The following is a 19,873-nucleotide window of genomic DNA, read 5'->3' on the forward strand; positions in this document are numbered from 1 at the left end:
TAAAAATGCATAATTTTCAACTAGGAAACATCAATGTCTTGTATGACTTACTGGAATACATTAATATTACAAGTGGCCTTAAAAGTCTCCAGTGTTTCACTCTTGTTATCACATGAAGATGCATAATGGATACATTTTCAAATCATATTAGTTTGCATCTACTAATATCATTGTCTTGACAAGAAAAGTTGTAGTTTGGACATGTTTTACCTGTTTGAAGGAAGCTAAGAATTCACTATTTCTATCAGTCAAGTGATGTGTACCTATTCTGTAATTTGGATTTTAGCATATACCACTGAATGGATTTTGACTAAAAATAATGTTCTCCATCCATTCTACCCGCCATTAGCATTGTCATCTCCTTTCATCTCCAATATAAACGTAATAAATTTGGGGGGGGTTAAAATAAAGCAGTCAGATAAATATTAGTGCTCTGATGTGGGGTCTCAAGTGTTGTTAAATGAACCATTTTTGTGATTTTTAATTGAAAGGGTTTATTGTTGTTTGTACTCTGTTAAAATATTTCAAATTGCATCACAGCCTTTCCATTTAATAAAACTGTCATATATACAGCTGAGTTAAGTGGGCACAGATTTGTAGAAGTCACTGAAATTGATTCACATCATATTAAATGCTGAGATGAGGCTTTATTAATTTTCTTTAATCTTCCTAGCTTTTGGACAAGAATCAATGTAAAAGCATTGCTAGGTAAAGAGGCAGTATGTGTTTATTGAATAATACTACTCTAAAATTGCCAGGTAGCCTCATGTTAGTAAAATTATGACCCCTGCCTTTTAGTCTTTCCAGTAGAGTTCTGAACCACAACTTTATTTTCCAGAAATTGCCAAGAATTTTTTGACGATTAGTTTTGTATTGGTTTCAGGGGTGAAGCTGGAGAAAATTGATTTGGTCAGTGTAGAGAATGTTTCTAACCATTTATAGGTATGGCCATTTACTATTAGACCATGCAGTGCTATAAGTTCAATAAAATCTCCTGGGTATAAAGCATTAACCATCAGAAAGGGATGATGCCACTGTCATTTCTTGATAGTTCTTAAGAACTCACCTTCTCGGTGATTGGTTATAATGGTGAACTGAGAAAACATATTTTTATTTATAAAAGAAGATTTCACCTCATTTTACCTCATTTGCCATAATAGAAAAATAAAATATTTCAAATGAACTAGAAATAAATTCATGGGACAGAAGGACAAACTCCTTCATTAAGTTCTATTAGCAGTTTTTTATTTCCATTTATTAATTTTTTGCTCATAGCAACTCCAGCATTTTAGATCTCTCAGAAACGACTTTAAAATGGGATTCAGTAGATTACTGTTTATCATGAGATCTCAAATCATGGGAATGTCACATCAAGCATGAAAAGAAAATTTAAGACTGAGAACAATAGCAACTCCTCAGGTGAAGCTAAAACATTTGTCCAACAGAACATGTATTGCTGGTGTTTTCAGGCAGACCAGAAAAACCTCACCTTGTCTGTCAGGTTCCAGATTGAGCATGCAGGTTGGGTGCTTGTCACAATTATCTTCTAAAATAGAAAAACTTAAAAAACAAAAAGCATGCACCTGGAACACGATACCTGTGTTTGACTACCAGAATGGGCAGTTTTGAGCATGCTGACAATTCTTTAAATTAAAAAGATGAGGAAAAATATTATAATAGAGGTATTTTTGGGGGTGAATTTTCTTCTACCAGCTCCATACTCAATGGATACACCTTTCTAGTTTTATGTTTTATACTGTAATAAGAGTTTTTGATTCATTTTCCAGGAGGATTTAACCCAATGTTTAAATTTAAGTTCTAATCAACAGATTCAACCAGTTCCATACATAAATTCAAACAGGAAGTCAGAATCTGAATTACATGAGTTGAATGTACTCCTATAATGTAACGAGGCTGTTTATAAAGAAGAAAACCAAGCAAGCTAAAAATAAAAATAAACGTTTAGCAAATCTGATCTATTTTGTAATTTTTTTCCATGTCCCTCCCAGTTATTTTTAAAACATTTTGTTTTATTAATAGAATTTCTGAAGCCTTGATAGAAGAATCTTGATCATAGGAACGTCATTGTTGTTTTGTAAAAGCATATAATGATATAATATCTAAGGAAAAGAAAGAAACAATTCTTAGTAGAAAGATATTCATAGAACCAAAGCAAAGCTTTGTGCTGCTGTCAGTGGGTGTAAAACCACAGAGAACAATGGAGTGGTGGCTACTTACTCTCAGTCACAGTTTGGTCCAAGCTCTCCTTGTAATATGGTACAATATTGAGGGCACCATTGACACTGATCTTTATCAAAATAGGAAGCTGCCAAGAGTGTGAAATGTATATGTGTGTATTTTCACAGGTGACTGAATATATGTTGCTTACTGGGTGTTTACTACATTCTTCACTTCATTCTTCAGTCAGCCAGTGCTGACTAAATATCATCCTACCAAAGGCAAGCTATGACCGAATCTGAGTTTATGCTGTCAAGATTTTTTTACAGATGAAGACTTTTATCAGATTTAACTAGAGATGGTAAATAACCTCAAAAAATGATTTATCTTAAATTTAGGCTCTCTTTTCTCACAAGATATCCATGGGGAGATCATTTTCCACATTATTTTTAGCTCAGTGGACCGTCACAAGCAGAGTTCCCAGCGATTCCTTCAGATGTGAAAGGGCTGAACTCATGTAGCCATTGCGGTCAGGCAGATAAAATATGTGGGAATGTCTCTGTTCCCTGAAAAGACCAGATTACCCAAGCAGTTTTGAAACATCTACAGTGGAAATGTCTACTGTGTAAAAATTCCAGACCTGTAGAGGCCTCTTGTAGCCTGTATGAGTTTTGCACATTTGGCTCCTGCCTCCTTCTTCCTAACTTCAGTGGTAGCACTGCAGGTGGTGTGGAGACCTGGAGTTGGTGGACAGCCTGATTTGCGGAAAAAAGACTCTACAACTCAGAGAGTTATAAAGCAGGCATGTTTACTCTGGCACCGGGGTGCAAAGGGATTTCTCCACAAAGCTTGCCCCCTCCTAGCACATTTTACCAAAACCTCATAGAGTGTGGATATACATATTCATTGGATTACATCACACAAAAATACACATGCGTAAGTAAGGCTGGGTTAGTTTGAAAGGCTGGTGTCAGCAGTTTATCTTCTCTTTGCACCTGCCCATTGCCTCCTGGTGGGCTGCTTCGGGGGTCTTTTTCCTCGGAGCATGCGCAGATTCTCTTAGCCAATTTCTTGAACAAGAGTAGTTTCAGCCAGTTTACTCATTCTATCTTATCTAAAGGTACCAGTGTATCAATTTCTACCATCCATATATGGCTATCTATTCATTATGAAGACTAAACTAGTTAGAGCACATCTGCTTTCCAAGGACAAGAACATAATTTTGTTGAACATAGTAATTCTTGGTAAGTTTCCACAGAAAACTGCTTTGTTTTGATGAACACAGTAGCCCTTGGTAAGCTTCCACAGAACAGTCAGGGCAAGCAGGATTATTAAGGAATATTCAGAAATCATTATAAGTTGCCATAAGTAAAAAAGTTGCAAAGTAGGTGATCATTTCCTTGTATTAAGCCACAGGCTTGGCTGGCAAGGTTTTTCCCTGCCATGCAAGCAGATGTGATGGTGACAGCACACGTCTACATGTAGTTAGTCACACGAACCCAGAGCACAGATGCATGTGACTCCCCACCAGGTCTTACTGACAGAGAGACCAAGTGCCAGCTCTGGTGATGTGACACAGTACATGGGGACCTGTGTCCTGCTAAAGTAGAAAGGCCTGATGTTTGTGGACGGAGTACAAAAGCACGTGTGTATAATTGAAAGGAAATCCCTAAAAAATTTCAGCTGATATTTGCAGGCCATATTTAGCAGTATCTGACAAACAGTTTGACAGACATTCTTATGGCCTTTTATTTTTACATGGAAGATCCACCAAACAGCCCTGAGGTTCAAACCCCCTCAAACTAAAATGAACACCAAACCTCAAGTTTTTAAACCTTAATTCAGAAGAATGGATGGAAAATTTATTTTTTAACATCAGACTGTCTGTATTTGTATGTCGCCACTTTGTAAATACATCAGATAATTAATATTCTTTCCCTTCAGATGAAGTCTGTGGGATTGAGAACTTTCACTATCATTATCAGGTGATTTATGGCATTCACCCAGGGGAAATGAAGCACTAGTGTGATTCATCTTCACTGAGCTAGATTTTTCAAGTTTAGTCTTACACTAATTTTCATTTCATTAACATCCTATGTGTTTCTCTGGTCTCTCTACTCTGTGTATCCCTCTTTGCTTTTGCTCTTTCCCTTCATTATCTTAATTTCCTCTTCTCTCAGATTCCTCTCCTTCCCTCCTTCTCTCACACACATATTGCTCTATGTGCCATCATCAGTAACGAGAGGAAGTTGTCGACTTGCATCCTTTATTTATGAATAGGCACAATCATTAATCCTACATTTACCTTGTTTCATTTTTGTCATTCATTACATTAATAATAGATGTATTTATTAGGTACCCATCATTTTAATACAGGTTGGTCCACTGTGACAGCAATTCTAAACGGGTAATTTTTCACAAATTAAAATTCCTTGCAGCAAGTATAACTTTGTTTCAGTAAATTATAATCCACAGACTTCCATAACAAAGTGCTAATTGTAACTTGGCTTTAAATGTTACGTTTTGTATGCAAATTGGCCTGTGGGGAGTTATTATTTAGTATAACATTGTTAAGAACACTAACACTAGTTTGTAATTTGTTTGAAGTGGAATATCATTATTACTAATACATTATGTGTGGCTTAGAGAAACAACATTGCTTTCCCATGTAAGATAAAAATCTTTTATCAGTCCAATTTGTTGAATGTTGTTTTTGTGCTCCTTGTGAAAACAAAAGGTGACCTGGGTCATAAAAAAATGCATTGTGTTTTAGGTTATTTGAACAGAAGGAAAGTCAGAAGAACATGATGTAATCCTCAGGCACTGAAAACAATGCACAGGGCCTGATCCTGCAAATGTTTGGACAAATGAGATATTGTTTGCAGGTGATTTCACATTGGCATAGTGAGAATACTCTTTTTTTCTTCCACAAATGAAACTCTAGAATAACTTGCTTTTCCTTCAAAAACCAAACATCTCTGGTACGGTTTATTCTAAATGTGTGGAATGTCTCAGTGCTTTCCTTGCTGCATGTTTTATTTCCTGCTTCAGTTGCCCAGTAACTAGCACTTTGATCTGATGTGAAAAAGGTACAATGTCCTGGACATCAAAGCCCCAAAGTACTTATTGAAAACAGTTTCAGGAATATTATCATTAGGTTTTAAACATATTTTGATATGGTATCATGTTTGTGTGTAAGTATAGTTATGTTTGGCTCTCAAGGATGAAGCAATACTTCCTATGGATTAAAGAAGAGAAAAAGTAATAGGAATGAGTATCGCTTCATGTCTCTCAGACAGAGTCCAGCATTGGTCACTGGACTCATTACACACTTGCAGCAGAACAGAGACCCTCAAAACACTGCTTTGAGTGAGGGCTGGATACACAAACTGTACCCTCTCCCTGGCTGCCAGCAGTACAGGTACCGAATAATACTGATTCCCAACAGAAAACTTAAGTGTTTACATGAATTCAAAAGGAGTAACCACATCCTGTTTATGCATGATGGAATTCTGACAAATAGCATCATTCTACAGTAGAGGTCACTGCTTTGGAAGACTGAATCTACAGGCATCAGTGAAAGCTATCCATGCCTGTCATGATAGAGCCTGGGATCCCTCCTGCCAAAGACAGGAGACATGGGGGTTCAGAAAGGTAATTGATTTGAAAAATAAATCAGAAAATTCACACCAGGGTTAGGACGAAAACCTCCTTCTACATTTCAGAGATAGGAGTTCCATTAATTTTACTGAAAATTACAAGCACACTCATAACTTTTCAGCAGCTGTTGATTAATTGTTGAAGAGAAATAATGGGAGCTTGAAAGAATTTTTTTGATAGGAAGTTCGCTTAGGTCAGCAAATTTATTTGGGACACAACTGGCCTTGGTAACCCCTCTGCAAACTACTGTTTGATCTGTCCAGTGAAATCACTCTTCTGTGCTAAACCTCTCAAATAGTGCATCTTGCACTTTAGTAATGTAAGTGGGTGGTTTATACATGTGTTTAAAGCTTGAGGTTTCTTTCTAAAGTAATTTCATCCAATATTTACAGAGCAAATAATGCAGATGAGACTTGGGAATTTAGACGAAAATAATAAAGATATCAATTCCCGTCTATGGCAGTTATAATAGAAATATTTTGATGACTTTATGGTTCTTATAGAAAGAATTTCTAGGTTATTTGTATTGTTCTGTAGTACCTGACACTCATATTGTGATAAAATCCAAATTCTTAGCTTATGGGAGCCTTTCAGGGTATTTGGAACTAGCTGAACCGGGTGTTCCTCCCTGCAGATGCCTCTGAAAGATACCACCCATGTGAAAGGCAGGGTTCCCTGGCACACACAGAGCTGTTAACGATTTAGTGGGAGTGGGAAGTCAGGAGTTGCATAGTTCTCTCATGTTTTCCCAGCACTTGACTGCCCCTGGTTGGTTCACTTCAAGCTTCTTGGGTGGACAGTAGGAGCACTTCTCAGTTAAGTATCCCTGACTTTTCCTTCGTCATGTGTCTGGATTCACCACATGACACTAATACAGGCATCTCGTATGATATGATGAGAGCACATGTCAATGTACCGAGTACAGGCTGATTGGAAAGATATGTACAAATAAACATCCCTTTAAAATCAAACTGAAGCTATTCTCTCATCATGTGGTATACGAACACTGGTGAAAGCAAAAGGCACAAAGTGATTTCAGATCTCACTAGCCGGATGAGAAACACTCATCAGAAACTCTCAGAAACACTATGGGGTATTACAAAGTTCATCCTCAGTTTTGTTTTGCCCTTGCTTTTATCTGAAAAATGGAAAAGTTGGGCCACAGATTGAATGAAATGTCCTGGCAGGCTAATCTGGTCCCTGGGCTGCTGCTCAGCATTCCTGCCCCAGCAGATCTGCATTTCAGTCAGTGCTCTGTCACCTGGAAACTTATGAGTGTTGAAAGACAGCAGAAAGCCAGGCCAGAATAGGGAAGGATCTTCATTTGTACCTGCCATACCCATATTCTCTGAAACAATAGGAGCTTGCTGGCCCTCTTCCCTGTTTCTTAGCAACACAAAATGGGTTCAGACTTGAAGACTGTTCACATTCACTGTTTAATGGCTGTGAGTTGAAGTAGTAGGCTGTTAGTTCCTGATTTTTTTCCTACTTCCATTGTTCTTGGTACAATCTTGCAAAAATAGATGGCCAGCCCCACAGGAGCTACCAAGTGACCCACCCCTATGGTATCCCTATAAGCTATGCTGAACCTTTCCTACATAGTAAAACAGCAAGGAAACCAGTGACATATGAGAGCTACACCTCAGAAGACAAGAAGTGATACAATAACAGGATGAAGACTAAGACTACAAAGAAAAGAAACTGTAGGTTAGAACAGGGGAGGGCAGAAGAAAACAGAATAAACAGTTTCTAGAAGTGAAAAACAACATAACAAGGAAAAGAAGAAACAAATTACCATGAAGTAAATTGGCAAGAACTCTCCATAGAGTGCTCTCCAATAAAAACACTTTGGAAATCAGTAGATAAAATGCCAAGAATTATCTATATGCTGTATGGGCAATCTCAAGTCAGAACTCTTCATCACTGATAGAGCCAGCAGCCCCTCACTGATGTTAATCAGAGCTATCATCTTTCAATCGATGTGGGTATCTGGTAATAGACACAGCTCTCTGGGACATAATTTTTTTTCCCATTGAAAGGAAGGACCAGTTCCTTATTCTCATCAGTGGACTCTGAACATAGGAAAATGAAAGTGATGATTAAATATATATAAGTGCATGGGAAAAGAGGCTGTTGACAAAAACTCCACTTCATTTTGCAGGATGACGGATGGAATGTTTGCAAGATATCAATGATTTATAATAGATCAGAATATTATCTTTGAAATATTTGACTGTCGTGGCTACCTATACAAAATATGTGTAGATATCTTCTAGGCTTAACCATCAACAGCATACTGTTTTTTCTGACATCAGAGTTTACACACATGGTAAATATGTATGATTTGTGTCTTTTTTAATGCAATTTTTTTAATTTGCTGACTTGGGCAGGCAACACAATGCTGATTAAATTCCCCTCTATCCCCATTATCTGGACTGCAGAGCTCCCATTTAGCTTCTCAGACAGAATCCTGAATTCTAGAGACTGATGGATCTTCCCTAAAGTGCTGGTAAAACATTCTCTTGCACACTAGCCCAATCTGTCCTCCATAGACCGCTGCATAATAGGATGAAAATTGCCTTTTACCTGTTGACCAGCTAAAAATTTCATCTTTAGCTGCTTTCTCATGGAAGCTTCAGCAGCTTCCTGTTCTTTAGCAGCTAATTGAAATTCTTAGAGGAAATAAGCCCCTCTTGAGCAATCTGCAAAATGCCTAATAAGGTATTACATGCCATCCCCTTTTAGCTTTCAATCATCAACTCTGCTTCTCTGGCATGCAGCAATCAGACTCTGGAGAATGCAGTTGTATGACACAAGTGAGTATGCTGATGGAGTCTTGGTAATTTAGGAGAGATTGCTCATTCTATTCCTGTGAGATGTTTGTGCCCTACTGGACATTCGGTGAGTAAGGTTTTATTGATGAAAAGGCATATAATTATCATTATTCTGGTATAAAATTGAGGAAAGTCTCTCTCCAAATATTTTAATATAAAATATAAAGAAACTTTGATCTGGTTTATACTTTCAGTCAAAAATGGATTTTTCCATCAGCCAAAGGACAGAATAAGACATAGATGGCCTGTAAATTTTTTTCCTCTTGTTTGAAATATTCTGACTGCCTTTTGCTTCTCAGTGCAGAATCACAGAGTGGAGAAGAGATCCATTTAATTGTAAGATACCAGTGGTTGGTGGCTCAGGAAGTTCTTTACGCTCATGCATTCTGACCACAGCTATGACCATTTTAAGCTTTCTGAAAATTCAAGGTGTCAAAGAGAGAGGGTCGAGGAAGGCTGGGATATGTGAAAGTAAGTTGCACGTTCAGCTGCGAAATATTGGAACTTAATTTCAACTGTCTTGTACCTCTTATTGCTCACAGTTATTGCTCACTTCAGGATGTGCTCTGAGCTCTGAGCTGCATAATGGCTGCTGTGAGGCTGTGTACCTCCCTCCCATCAGTTCGTTTGGTAACTTGTATGTCTATTTGTGTAGGACCAAAATTTCACAGTAAAGGGTGTTGTAAGAAGTAGCGTACAAACTTTACATTTTTGAACTGCCTGGATTCATGTTATAGAGGACAAACTAGGAAACTGATTGTGCTCTAGAGTGGCCCATCATATTTTTGCATTACTCTGTTTCACTCTTTTTCCTTAACTGCGCAGTATGGACACAGTGGGAGAGAGAAGCAGAACAAGGGAAAGGTGCAAGGCTACCATTTTAGTTGTACCTTTTCAGATCATTCTCAGTTGCTTACTAAAGTTGTGAGCCTTTATGACTCGGCAGCTAGAACCAAACTAACTCTCCAATCCACAAGGTCTCAAGAATTTGCAGTTGCAATTGGAATTGTATTTATAAGATCCTGTTAACTTCAAAGAGAAGCAGGGAATGTGCATGACTGTAAATTCCCATGAGCACATCAATACTAGTTTTTGCAAAGTTCTTGTATATATCCTCATCTGGTCCTCTTCATTATGCTTTCCTGGTCTTCTGCATAGTGATCTAGCAACAACATTGAAAATAAAGATCTTTATTTACGTATAAAACCAGAACCGTTCCACGATGTTTGTCTTTGAATAGTAATGTTATCTCATTGTGTAATCTAGTCTTTTTCTCTCACTGTTAGGGTCTGAGATTCCTTATCCTGTAATGTGCATGGCACACTTGGGTGGCCACAAAATAATTGTAGTCCACCTTCATCAAGAGCTCCTTAGATTCCTTCCTCTTTATCGTCCTGCTGTGCTGCTTGCTTACTCTGAAATACATACAACTTGCCTGGGTGGTCAGAAGAGTATTATAGTACAATCCCTATGATGAATCTTTGAGATCTTCAATCACAACTATGAATAAAGTGGAATAATATTACTGTGAGGCATATAAACATTATTTCAGCAATGGAACAGCACGTCTGAATCTGACTGACAATTGCTTCATATTAGATGTTTGTTGTTAAATTATTTTTGATATAATGCATTGTCATATCGCTGAACATTCAGGAAAAGTAAAATGCTAAAATAGTAAGGTTTGACATAGGAAACATTTGCATTGCTCAGGGAAGTGCTGGTTTGTGTGCATATATGGGACAGAGTACATGTATTCTGTGGTGGTGAGAGTTGAACAATACCAATGTATGTTCTTCCTGGTATATTCCAAATTTACAAGGAATCCTGATTCAAGTATGAAGCAGAAGTGATTGAGTGTCACTTTTGAGCTATCAGCACTGTTCTGGTTCAACTTTGAGGTTGATTCATTTATGTGATGAATATATACCCTTCTTTTTAGTAAACTGTTGAAAGTACTACCTCTGCAAAACTCCAGTGTACACATCTGAGGGTACTGTGCGACCTGGCATGCCTTTCCATGTTTCTTTCTGTTATCTTCAAAGATGACTGTTTCATTTCCAGTGCAAAGTAGTATTTGTGCCACAGCTTAACAATTCTCCCATAATCGATGCATTTTTAATTTTTTGTGTTTGAGGCAAAATAAAAAATAAAGCACAGTGATACTTTTCCCAGACAATGACCCTATTCCATCAATCTGTAAGGAAGTTCATAATGCTGCTCTTACATGGAATATTAGGCCAAATTAGATTCAAATGACTAAAGTGCAAGCTCTTTTGCATCCTGCAAAGTTGAGGCAAAGCTGCTTGATGGTACTCTTCATGATTTGCAAAATCTATACTATTTCCCTAAAGAAATGTAGAAGAGTTAAAGGAGACTTTCACAGCTCTGTGTACTTTTGATTATTTATATTAGCATACTGCAACATCCATGCTAAGAACTCATATATTCACTATTCTCTAGTACCATGTGTCCCCGTCCTGATAGAGTGGAGAGTGATATGAGATGGTTACGGTTGACAGATAATGGTTTTGGTCTCAGCCAAATGATGACCATCATGCACACATACATCTAGAAGTACACTGAAAAACTGATAAACTGAGACTTCTAAATAAGTCACATCAAAACTAATTTCTAGGGAAGAAAAGAAAATGCTTTGCCCTCTGCAAATGGCTAATATTTTGTCAAAACAAAACTCTTTCCTCGAGTAATTTCAGCTATGCAATTGTTCAGAAGTCTGTCCCCTATATTTTATTAATAAGGAAAAAAAAAGTTTTCAAATCCGTTTATATCCAGGTAAGAACAAAATTATTTTCATTCAAGTTCTTTAGAAGTAGAAACAGCGTGGGAGATGTTACCAATGGAGACACTGAGTTTTCCGGCACTTGCTAATAAAATATTTGCCTGTGGTACTGTAATACCAATAAACTTCCATGCCCAGTAAATCTCTCTGACTCTATACTTTGCATTGCCTTTCTAACTACGCACAACATACCCTTTTTCTGGTCTGTTTAAGAATGTGTGGGAGAAGTCCTTTAACCCTGGTTTCCCAGGAATACATTAATTATCTACAAAAAAGCAAGGTCTTTGAGGTCTTCAACCTTTGTTGTTTTTTTTCTGGGTTTTTAAAATTTATTTTAAATCCCTGAGTGAATTAAGGAGGGTTTGTTTACCCTTTACATAATTAAGATCATGTAAGGGGGGCAACAGGGAACCATCAGTTTCCTTGTTCCTCCTTTGGACTGTAGCTGCAGATTCATCATTGCAGGGGGCTGATGAGGCTTCAGTCTGGTGACACTTGTCATCGCCAGCCCTGCTCTAAGTTTGGTTATAGAAGAAGGTTAGTCAGTGCAGAGGGCAGAGCACGTCACTTGAGAGAGGTACTGTCAGCAGCTGAAAATGCAGTTGTGGGAGGCTCCCACCACACCAAACACATGGGGGAAGAAACTCTATTTGATAATTCTTGTATTCATCTAACAGGTACTTTTTGATGTAAGAACATCAAAATGCCTCTCTAAATTAGTGTCATCCACATTCAGAGGAGAGTGAGGCAGTCTATAAACTGCTGTACTATCTTTCTTTCACAGGTTTATATCTACTTCATTACCTCCCTTTTTGCCTTCTAATTAAAACATGTGAGACATTTTAAAACAGTCTATTTATAATATGACAAAGTTGCTTTCAAAGTAATTTTCTTTTATTTAGTGTTTGATCCCTGATTTCATGCGCTTTTCCTCCATCTGGCAGTTGTCACTAAGGCAGATGGCCACCAGCTGGGAGGGCAATGTAAGTATCTCCCTCTAGATCGGCTGCCAGAGCTGCTCAGTAAATGCAATGTGAAGGAAAACTGTGTCAGTCTATTACCCATGCAATGAGCTCACTTAGTGACTTGTCACCACTTCAGGTCCTGACGATGAAATTCCACTCTCAAGCTGGAAGCCAGGAGAGGGCTTTCTTTATTGGTGTGGGGGAGATCTTTTCCTTTAATTTTTTTTATTTCCTTCCCTTCTGCTTCTCCTGTGTCTTTAGCCCCTCTCAAGGCCTGCGACTCTGAATGCCACATCTGCTGTTACTGGTTTTGTAAATAAACACTTGGACAGATTTCCTACATCTTCATGCTTAGCTCTAGTCAATGACCTGTCTATAAATAGGCCTGAATAAAAAGAATCCAAAATTTCCAATGTCCTTAGCAAAGTTAATGAGACCTGAGTGAGTTTACTGCCTTGGTAAGCTCAGTCTACTCTTTTAATTAGCACACTAATTCAGAAGTAAATGGTAGATATATCACTTATAATGCGTAATGAAAAAACATTGAAGGAGTCACCACATCACAGTAGGTGATTTGGTCTGGCTAAGCAGAAGGGAATGAAACTGAAGAAACACAGGTCAGGACTTCCCTTTAATTTTACATTTGAATTCACTACAGAAAAAATTGCAAGTACTTAAAAATCTGAAATTTTCTAATAATGGAGTCACAGTAGGGAATGGGAATCCAGCATAACATCTAACTTCTGTGAGATAAATGAGGAAGGGCTACTTAGAAATACAATAGCAACTGCAGGTTTCAGAAATGCCCAAAGAGCTTAGGAACAGGAATTTTCCATGCTTATACAGATGCTTGAAATAGGCATAAAATCTTAAAAATAGAGCTGTCTACAAAAGGGTTTTTTCTGTTTAATAAAATTTTTCAAGTTATCAAAAATTTCTGCCATGCTGAAAACGTGTACATCGTATGTAAAACAAAGCTGGAAGACTTGGAAATGATATGTTTTCATATTGCCATAGTTTTATTTTTAAATGTATCTTACCTTGATTTGACTGTGAAAATATGCTCAGACAAGAAGAATATAAGAGGTTTATTGTTATTTCATTTAGAAAGCACTGATAGAAAAAGTGAACATTTTTAGTGGCTTATTTAAAAATAAAATGGAAACTGACTAATCAAAACCAAACTCCAGGAAATATTTTACTTTTTGAAAATCAACATTTTAAAATAATTAATTTCAGTGAAAAGTTTTGCTGACATAGTGTAATCTGGCACATGAGTAAATATTGTTCAGAGAACTGGTATAAACTGGACCCAAAACAGTCTCTTCTGCTTACGTAAAAAAGGATGACTCCCTATAGAACTACCAGCTTTTCTCCCCTGGTGTAATCAAAGCCTAATACTGATAGGCAAAGAGCCCTAGGAATCAAATTCACTTGAGCACTTATGAAGAATACTCCAGATATCCAAATCTTTTGCAATTTCAGTGAAAAATTTCTGCAGCTTATCATTATAGTAAAATAAGTAAATAACTCACATACCACTCGTTAGGTTATAAAGGAATACTTGAGGTTTCAGGTGACTTTGCATATGTTATTTACTCAAATGTGTTTGAATCTGTGAACCACTAAATACACAGTTTACAGAATTTTCCATTTTCTAGTACACTAAAGCAAAAAAACTCCATAGCCACTCTTCTATGATCTCATCTCTCTCTCTCTCTCTCTCTATATATATAAAAGGTTTTCTCCTTGTATGGGTACCCTTCCAATATTAAAGTTTGTTATAAATTTAAAAAACCCACATATTTTCTATTCTTTATTTTCAGTAGACTATGGAACAGATACCTGCCTGAGTTTTGCCTATGCAATTACTGTTGAAGTTGACAAGAAAATAAACATGTAGCTCAAAGAAAGTAGTTGCTCAGCTGGCTTGCACTGTAGAAGATTTAAGTTAATAAATATTTTATCTATCAAGTAATTAAATATTTCAGGATAAATTGTTCTCTAACAAGAGCACACTGACTTAAAATACAGAAGAAGAAAGGCTCCTAATTTGCTGCACGCTGTTTTAGTACCACAAATAAGTTTCAATATTTCTAATTATATGTCATATTTCCAGCATTCTACTGACTTTTTTTGGATTACAATTTTTGATTAGATTTAATTTTAATTATTGTGAGGCACAGTTTTTTAGACACTCACTTTGTTTGTTTACATCTCATAACATCATTATATTTTGGATCAGAGTTGTTCAAATTAAACTTTCTGTAAGTGTATTTGGCCAGCTGCCTTTCCTTTTCATATGTAAAAACAAAGCTGTGACCGAGAGATACCTTTTCTTCTGCTTTTTTGTTCTTTAGAACAAAGCTCAATGGCTCTTACATTAAGAAACCTATGACTCTGCATTGTGGAATTACACTATTGATTAGAGGAGCCAGGATAAATTTACAGTGGAGGAAGTAGCAATGTAATTTACAAAGGAAAGTGGATTAATTCCAGCTAAGTAGTCTACACACTGTAACTGAGAATGTTTGAAGATGGTTAAAGCATCAAAAGACACTGGTATAATGACATTCTGCCTGTCAGCCAAAAGCTGGTTATGCTGAGGTTTTACCACAAGTTGCCAAAATAAATATCAGGCTGTGTAGTTTGTGGGTTTTTGGTATTCCCTAGAACAAAGAAATCCCAAACTTTATGGATAGGTTATGTTACAGGGGGTAGAAACAGATGGTTGTTTAAATGACTAATTTGCTAATATTGTTTGGAAATTACACTTTTTTTTTTTTTTTTTTTTTTTTAATAAAAAGACATACATAAACACTTAGAAATATCAATTGATGAAGACTGACAGCAGGCTTTCCAAGTCTCTCAAGGTGAGACCCAAGCCCTCTACCTACGTGCAAATATGGATACACCACAGTGAAAGCGAAAGAGGGACTAGAATTTTTCTTCCAATTTTCAAATTTATGTCATAAACTATGGGAGATCTATAGAGTAGATGGAAAAAGGGGACTGTTGGCTAACATCGATGTAACACAGCATACATAATCTTCCTTACCAATTAACTCAGCAAATTTTTGATTCTTGGACAGCTTGAGTCTTATATTCACCATTTTTTATTTCAGTATATTCAAAGCAACAAAGTGAATAAGCTTGTATTTTCTACTCATTGAAGACAGCAGGATGTGCTAGCAGTAGTTTGAAGGCAGCAGTGTTTAGTGTGCTACTTTACATCCTCAGAGATTAAACTTACATCCTCAGTCATTAAACTTTCTTTTCATTACATTGCAGGTGTTACTGAAGTCTATAAAATTAGGAAAAATACAAAATCCAAATGTACATTAAAAAGTTATCTAAAATGTTTCCTTAAGTAACACTATACATTCACATCAACTGGTCACATCTGTATTTGGCATAATTTGCAGCTTTAAAAAGTTCACAAAATCATGTAAAACATAATTTTAAAATTTGTCAGCAGGAAATGCACTGGAGTTTTTCTTTCCTTGCTGTAAAGTGAATTACAGTTTTCCATGTAATGTCCCTCTAGCGGTTGTGAGGAAACAAATATGGATAGTCCCACCACCTGCACTAACAGAGCTGGGGTAAATCTCATTTTAGAATTATATGAAAAGTACAAGAGGAAAAAAAAAAAAAAAAATTTTGAAGAGGATAAAACAGCTTCTGTAGCAAGCAATAGATGCCAACTGAACCTTCGTTTCTAGATATTGCAGCAAATTTAGAAAGCTATACCCATCTAAACTTTTGACATCTTAAGTGAGTTAAAGATTTTTAGTGTTTTAAAAAAACAAAGAAATGTTGGCGTGGCTGATTTTTTCTGCTGTGGATCTTAAGATATATATGTTTTTAAATCTATAGGATCTATAGCCCTTAAACTCTTGTGGAAGACTATAGACCAGAAACTGTGTGAATTGTCTATTTCTGATTGACGGCATTTGAGTGTGACCACTGAGCCTGTAAGGCAACTCTCTTGTCACTTAGAAGGACAACACTTGGGGAATTCAAGAGAGTGTTGGATGATAAAGCTAATGTTGTCCTGCGACTGTGTATGCTGGTAGTTAACACGTGTAGAAGTCATATCATCAGGAAATTACTGTCAAAATGCATACTCTATTGAGATGCGGATTTGCTGCTGCCCACTCCTGTATTGCTGTTCTGCAACCTGTTTTCTAGAAAGATTCCTCAGGATGTGAAAGGGAAAAATATTTGTAAAATCAAATTGATTATTGTGTGCAGTAATTAATTTTATTTAAGTGTCCTCTACATGTTTCCCAGAACTTGTTCCCTGGTTATCTTCAATGTGGCCTTGCTCCAGGCACAGAAATACCTGAACTGAGATGGACATGTTCTCTCTATCCACTGCATTTAGTTTCATTTTGAGATCAGAATTAGTTTTCAGACACTAAAATATATTGAAGATTTTCACTGACTTATTTGGACATATTCCAAGATTAGTGATGCTAAAAAGGAGAAAGAGGTGGGAATATCAAGATTTTAAGATGTATACTCTTTAATACTCAGGACAAATGTTGCATTATTTTCCTATCCTTACTAACAGATATGAAGACGTACAAACTTGGACATCTAGAAGAATGGGAGATAGTCTGTTAGTTCCACAAGACTCTAGAGACTGTTTTTCATTTCTTATCATGGATTGTCTGCAAAGTTTTGGGCCCTTCATCTACTTACGGACTCCCTTCCTGACTGAAATCAACCCCTAAGCCACACACAGCTATGAACTAAAAAGAGTGCCATCAACCACAGCTGCATCACAACACACAGAGCCCAAGAGCAAGAGTCCTCAGTCTTCTTAACATCCCATACCTTCTCTTAAATCAGTGACTGAGGGGTTGGAAAAGATGCTGCTATAGTATATACATACAGTGTACATGTATAGTTTCAAGCACACCAAAATACTGATCAAAACAGAAATCTTCTGTCCCTTCCAGGATGGAAGCAGATAAGCATATGTAATTCTTTGGAGATGTGATACTAAAATTCAGCGTAAGATACTAATTTCAGAGCTGATGCAACCTTTACATACACTTCCATGTTAAACGTCTATGTGAAATTATCTTGCTCTTTATTTTTGAATTTTTTTTAAGATTTAAGACTTCAAAATGAACAAAAGTTTTATTTTGTTTGTTAAGTTGCTATTTCTTATTTTTATTAATAGTTATTATTATTAGGTTGACTGTTATTAATTATTATTGCAAGTAAGCACGTCTGCTTATTTTGGCAGAGGTAACACTGTATTTCTGTGGCAGAACAGATTTTTGTTGAACTGATTTGCTGTGCTTCGATGTTTCTGATCTTTTCTTTCATCACTCTTTCTTGCAAATGAAGTCATACTGTTTTCTTTTGAACTATATCAACAGCTATATATTTGTACAATTCTCCTATTTACTATGTGACAGCTCAGCTGTAGGGCAGTAGCTAGCAAACTACTGAACAAAGAGTAAGCAATTTCATAGTTTGCTGCATTGGTTTATCTTGTATTTCATGCAAAATTCTCACCGAACTGCACAGGATTCAGCAACAGCCCAGACACTTTTGGAGAGTGGCAAGCCAGGCCTGTGTCCCTGCAGCAAGACCCCACCAGGAAGAGACAGACATGGTACCAAGGACTGGCACTACTATGACGTTGCTGAAGCAGGGACTTATGGCCCCAGGCTGGGCTGAGATGCAGCCTTGGACCATGAGTAAAACGAGGTGAGATCCTGGGGAGTTTGGGCAGGGACAGGAAGGCCTTCAGTACCCTCAGGGCCCTAGCATGTCTTTATCCAGAGAAAAAAAATGAAAGAACTTCTTACAATTTTTACTGAAAAGGGGAAGCAAGCACATTCTGCAGTATGTTTGGGAGACATTTTTTTTCTATGAATTCAAAGGCAGCTTTTGCAGACATGTGTCTGATGTTCAGTGATCCATGTGTATGTTTCACTGAGTCTTGGATCATTACAAAAATAATCCATTTGCCCTACCTTTGGCTAGGGGTACATTCCAGAGGGAGATTTAGTTTCCTTATGGTGGAAAAGAACTTTTCATTCTAAAATGAGCTAGGTTTGAAAATAGGTTTCCTTGGGCAAGTTAATGGAAATCTTTCTGAGGAAAAGTTCCTTTTCTGCCAAGGCAGAAGCAGTCCCAGTTGTGTCTGAATCCATAAGTGACTGAAAAGATTATTTAAAGGGATGGGTTAGGCTGCTGATTTGGGTCACGGCTGCAGGTCTTTAGCTCAGCCTGTCTGCAATAAGAATTAGGGTTTGGGCTAGACATGGGGGAGAGACAAAGCCTGAACATCCAGTTGGAGCATGATGGTAAAAGAAGAAACAAAGGAAGGGGTGGGCTGCAAGAAATGTTTTCCTGAACGATGTTGTAGTCTGAGCCATGTCTGCAGGTCCTTGACAAAGGTTGAATCAAGATATAAGTTAATGCCTGGATTGTCCTCCTATTTTATGTGTGATGTCAAGAAGCTGATAAATCAATGAGAAGGTGGCAAAAAGATTTCTCACCTGAAGGCTGTGCCATAGCAGGGAGGTCTTGACTAAGACTCAGCCTAAGGCCAGGGCTAAGGCTGGGATTAGGTTTATGGTTAGAGACAAAACCTTAGATCTTCAGTGGGAGTTCAGTGTCAAAGAAGCAGACCAAGGATAGTTACACTGAAGATAGATAAAAAAGTCCTTAGGGGAGAAACCTATCTATCTGGGCCATGGCTGGGGACCTTGGCTAATGATCCGCTTGATGCCAAAGGTGACATTTGAGCTTAGGGTTAGGAAAGAAATAGAGCCAAAAGCTCCAGCTGGTGTGGGTGTTCAGAGGGAAAGCTTGTGTTGCAGAGAAGTTTCTCCCCTGCAAACTATTTTCTCTGTGTCGTGTTTGAGGGTACTTGCCTAAAGCTCAACCAAGGCCAACCATTTATCATTTAGGGTTGAATCTGAAAGAGAGACAAATCCTGGAACATCACTTGAAGAGCTACAAAACAGTCCATTCATGTAGGGCTGCAAAGGGTCTGCCAAAGGAAGGAGTACACTGCAGAAAGAGTTTTCCCTTGAGACCTTGGTATATGGTTAGAGCTCCTTGGCTAAGTGTCATCTGAGGCCAACATTTATGATTAAGGTTATGGTGTGTATGGGAGAGACACAACCAGCAGAGCTGAAGTTGGGATTGGATCTGCCAAGGAAAAGGGTATGCCACAAAAGAAAAAAAAAATCTCCCCTAGAAACTTTTTCATCTGAATTGTGGCAGGGGTTTAAGTTTAGCATTTGGTCTAGGTTTTGGGTTGGAAGCCATTTAGTATGGATAACTGATTAAATCATGTGTTTGGAAGTATAATCTTACTTTCTTTTAAGTATGTGAGTTCCCTGAGTTTATTTAATTAATATAGGACATGCTTTTCCCCATTTTTTTCCTTGAGTCCT

This window comes from Athene noctua, chromosome 1, assembly GCF_965140245.1.
Source record: "Athene noctua chromosome 1, bAthNoc1.hap1.1, whole genome shotgun sequence".
Taxonomy (NCBI): domain Eukaryota; kingdom Metazoa; phylum Chordata; class Aves; order Strigiformes; family Strigidae; genus Athene; species Athene noctua.